Raw genomic sequence first — 4,964 nt, 5'->3', positions numbered from 1 at the left:
TGTGTGGTTGTATTTCTATGCACCTTAATCAAATCATCACTAAATGTTTCCTTCTTATTGTTCCAGTGTTGATTTTGAGGATCCAGATGAAGAAATCAGGTTCTTTGTGAATCTGTTCTGTGCAGCAGCAGAGAGAGAACAGCAGACAGGAGAGAAGATACTGGAGCTGTTATCATCAGTGTGCACATATCAAACATTCCCCTTTGGGAATAGAAACTTGAGTGATTATGGAAAGAAGTGTCAAAGTGACTTCCTGCTGGATCTCTATTCCAAATTGAAGGACTGTGAGACTAAAACAGGCTTGAGTGTCCTTCCATCATTACAGTCAGTTTTCCAGTCAGCTCCTGCAGTCTGGTCCATAAACCTCTCAGAGAGAAAGACCTCCATCCTCCTGGAAGTGCTGAAACTCCAACCAGAGAAGAAACAAGTGGAGCTGACACAGTACACTCATAAAAAGAGTAAAATTAGGAGTTTCCTGCAGTGCCTGCCTTATATCTCACAGCTCAGGTAAATGAAATTTTCTTCACATGAGTCAAATATCTGTAAGAAAAGATGTGCTGTGAAAAGAAGTGATGGAAATATTTGAAGCTCCATAAATGGTAAAGTGATGATTTTGTCTTGTGCTATTTGTTTGTCATCAGCATCATATTTGTGACTGTATCTACATGGATCATATTGTAAATGTATTCAGACTCTGTCATATTTCAGAGGGAAACGTGCTCAGTACACCACTGTGTTTCACTGACTTGTTCAGCTGTTTGTTGCTATGAAGTTTCATATTTTCTATAAATCTCAGATGACTTTTAATGCTGGTGCAAAATGGTGCTTCATGAGCGTCGCGATAGCCAGGAAGGGGGGATAACACAGCTGCAAAACGTTGTTGCAATGCAGTAACATCTGCTCCCTGTGTTTGTGTGGGATGGTTGTCACAATGCAGCGAAATTGGAATGGTGGAATCTGGCACCTCCAGCCCCAACTCATCTCTTTCCTTAACCAGGCTCACCAGATGAGCAGCCTCAGCCCCTCTCCATGCTTTAAGGAGGTTGAGGTGATATACAGTCATGTGAGAAAATTAGGACACCCCATTAAATAATTGACTCTTTATTAAATGTTCACATATCAATGTCCAATCATGTTTTCATGTACTACTGGAAAAGAAAGTGACTTAATTGCAATTAAACAACAAAAATTAAACAATTTTTACACATTTAAAAAAAAGAAGAAAAAAAAGAGATCAACAAAAATGTGTCTTTTAATGGTGGAAAACGTTTGGACACCCTACCCCCAATAACTAGTGTTGCCCCCTTTGGCTGATATAACTTCAGTGAGACGCCTTTTGTTGCCTTTTACCAGTCTCTGACATCGATCCGAAGCTCCTCAATCCACTTCTCAATGCAGAATTCTTTCAGCTGTGAGATGTTTGAGGGTTTTCTTGCATTTCAAGTCACTCCACAGCATCTCAATGGGATTAAGATCAGGGCTTTCACTTGGCCATTCCAGGACTCTCTTCTTTGTTTTTAGCCAGTCCTTGGTGGATTGGCTCGTATGCTTTTGGTCATTGTCATGTTGCAGTGTCCAGTTCCGCTTCAGCTGTAATTTTCTTTTTTTTTTTTTCTTCTTTTTTTTCCCCCCTCTTTATTTATGAAGTTTTACACATGTAATTTCACATATCAGGCCCAATACAGCAAGTACCAACCTATACAAAGACATATCAAGACAGATTAGGCCATTAAAATTTGGATGATAACAATAAAACAGATAAAAGAAAAAGAAAAAAAAGTGAAAAAGGAAAAACAGAAAATAACAAAAAACAAAAAAACAAATTAAAAATCAACTGAGGGCTGCAAGTCAGCCTCTGAGGAGGCCCTGGAGCAAGTTACAGTCTGAAAACTAGCCAGCTCATGAGGAAATATGTCAGTATTAGTATGCTTGTCTCTCTGCTTGGGGTGAATGCTAGAAAAACAGTCCAAAATGTGTGGAGTAGGCACAGCCTCCTGAAAAGGGGCAAGCGAAGACTGTGACTGAGCACTTAACTGTGCTACTGACTGCGCTATGGACTGCCGTAAAGGTTGTAATGATGCCAGTGGTGATGGTGGCTGAGAGGCTGACAGAACTGAAAACTGAGCTACCGGTAGCGGAGTTGATTGTGGTGGAGGCGTTGACTGAGCTAATGGCTGCTGAGCAGCTAACTGAACTGATGGCTGAACAGATTGCACTGACAGACGTGCAGCAGGTGAAGTGGGGAAATCACTGGGAGTACTATCCCCTGTCACGAAACACTCAGCCCCAGAGTACAAAGTCCCAAAGTCAGAAATAACACTATCAGTGTCCTGTACACTCACCACAGCCGGGCGCGCTGAAGTGCCAAACTCCGGTTTCGGGGTGATGCGCCGGCGGTGCGATTGTTGCTTCCTTGTGGAAGAGGAAGCAGGGGTGCCTGAAAGAAAGGAGGTAGAACACTTTTGCGGCTGCTCCTGCTGCGGTGTGGAAATGGCCACCGCTCCCGTCAATACCACAGGTGTGAGAGGAAGTGTGGTAGGGTAAAAAAAAAAAGTAAAGTAAAGTGTAAAGTGTGCGTGTATGTCCCCATAGGGAAATAGTTCCTCTGCATTTAACCCATTCACCCAGTGAAGCAGTGGGCAGCCGCCAGTGCAGCGCCCGGGGAGCAGTGTGTAGGGACGGTACCTTGCTCAGGGGTACCTCAGGGTAGCTGTTCAGTGGAGTCGAACCCCCGACCTTCCGATCACGGGGCCACCACTCTACCTACTGAGCTATCCCTGCCTGATGATGATGGCAAGGGTAGCATTTCTTCTTTAAAAGTGGATTGAGAGATTTGGCCACAAACCTTGGTGAAAAATGCTGCTGGCGCCGAGAACACAAAGTGGCGAGGGTTTCCAGAAGGGCAGCTGAATCTTCCTTCCCAGGACCGCCCATGCGAAATAGTTCATAGTTCAGCCTCGCTCTCAGAGCTGTTATTATGCGTTTTAGTCCATTAATGTCCAGGAAAGTGACAGTGGAGGCAGTGGACAACAAGAAATGATCAAAGAAAACTAGCTCCAGCTGCCTGTTGTAGGGGTCGGCAGTGTGGATTATCCTCCCATAGTAATTCCACAACAGCGTGAGATACTTCCCCACTGACACTAAACGTGAGTCTGCTGGATCCATGCTGGTCACGTCGTACTGTCACGACTGGGGCAGCAGTCGTGTGGAGGTGAGGAGGAGGATCCAAATAGCAGACAGTGGCGGAGGTGCAAGTGAGTTTTATTTAAAGTGAACAATAACCAAGGTGTGGGCAGAACCGAACATAAACCTAAAATGGGAAAACTAACACAAAAGGAGGACACGGGGCGAGGAGCAGAGAGACACAGTGAAGCACGGAATAATGCTAAATACAGTACACAGAAGATTCACAGAGAAACACAGACGACACGCGACAAGGAGCACAGGCAGACACGCAGTATAAATACACACACCAGGTAATTAGGAAATGGCAGACAGGAGGGGACACAGCTGGAACTAATGGGCATAACGAGACACAAACCTACAAAGTAAAACAGGAAACTCACAGACTGTTTCACAATACCAACTCGGGGACACGAACAGAACACAGAGGAAGGACACAGGTAGGGATGATAGAAACACTAAACACACAACTCAAACCCTAAGAACAAATACAAAACAGCAGAAACTGGAAAATAATAACAATAAACTCCAAACACTGGGTCAAAGACCCAGGACCATGACAATATGACCACCAAGGGTCCTTGCCACTTGGTTAGTAACTTTGAACTTTAAGAAGGGAGTAATACAAGCACTTTGTCTCCCAATGAAAATTGCCTGAGTTTAGCCCCGCCACCCTTGCGTTTTGCATACAGGGAGTGCAGAATTATTAGGCAAATGAGTATTTTGTCCACATCATCCTCTTCATGCATGTTGTCTTACTCCAAGCTGTATAGGCTCGAAAGCCTACTACCAATTAAGCATATTAGGTGATGTGCATCTCTGTAATGAGAAGGGGTGTGGTCTAATGACATCAACACCCTATATCAGGTGTGCATAATTATTAGGCAACGTCCTTTCCTTTGGCAAAATGGGTCAAAAGAAGGACTTGACAGGCTCAGAAAAGTCAAAAATAGTGAGATATCTTGCAGAGGGATGCAGCAGTCTCAAAATTGCAAAGCTTCTGAAGCGTGATCATCGAACAATCAAGCGTTTCATTCAAAATAGTCAACAGGGTCGCAAGAAGCGTGTGGAAAAACCAAGGCGCAAAATAACTGCCCATGAACTGAGAAAAGTCAAGCGTGCAGCTGCCAAGATGCCACTTGCCACCAGTTTGGCCATATTTCAGAGCTGCAACATCACTGGAGTGCCCAAAAGCACAAGGTGTGCAATACTCAGAGACATGGCCAAGGTAAGAAAGGCTGAAAGACGACCACCACTGAACAAGACACACAAGCTGAAACGTCAAGACTGGGCCAAGAAATATCTCAAGACTGGTTTTTCTAAGGTTTTATGGACTGATGAAATGAGAGTGAGTCTTGATGGGCCAGATGGATGGGCCCGTGGCTGGATTGGTAAAGGGCAGAGAGCTCCAGTCCGACTCAGACGCCAGCAAGGTGGAGGTGGAGTACTGGTTTGGGCTGGTATCATCAAAGATGAGCTTGTGGGGCCTTTTCGGGTTGAGGATGGAGTCAAGCTCAACTCCCAGTCCTACTGCCAGTTTCTGGAAGACACCTTCTTCAAGCAGTGGTACAGGAAGAAGTCTGCATCCTTCAAGAAAAACATGATTTTCATGCAGGACAATGCTCCATCACACGCGTCCAAGTACTCCACAGCGTGGCTGGCAAGAAAGGGTATAAAAGAAGAAAAACTAATGACATGGCCTCCTTGTTCACCTGATCTGAACCCCATTGAGAACCTGTGGTCCATCATCAAATGTGAGAATTTATCTTCTTCTCACTATA

General features: G+C 44.6%; 1 protein-coding gene across 1 annotated transcript in view; it reads right to left on the bottom strand.

The window, feature by feature from the left end:
• LOC102300427 (NACHT, LRR and PYD domains-containing protein 14) overlaps window positions 1-4,964 on the bottom strand; it is a 54,249-nt gene that overhangs the window by 8,626 nt on the left and 40,659 nt on the right. The window lies entirely within an intron of this gene.

This window comes from Haplochromis burtoni, unplaced genomic scaffold (assembly GCF_018398535.1).
Source record: "Haplochromis burtoni strain Fernald_Lab_line unplaced genomic scaffold, NCSU_Asbu1 Contig_157, whole genome shotgun sequence".
In the NCBI taxonomy this organism is placed as follows: domain Eukaryota; kingdom Metazoa; phylum Chordata; class Actinopteri; order Cichliformes; family Cichlidae; genus Haplochromis; species Haplochromis burtoni.
The sequence above is the reverse complement of the archived record's forward strand: the minus strand, read 5'-3'. Positions and strand labels throughout refer to the sequence as shown.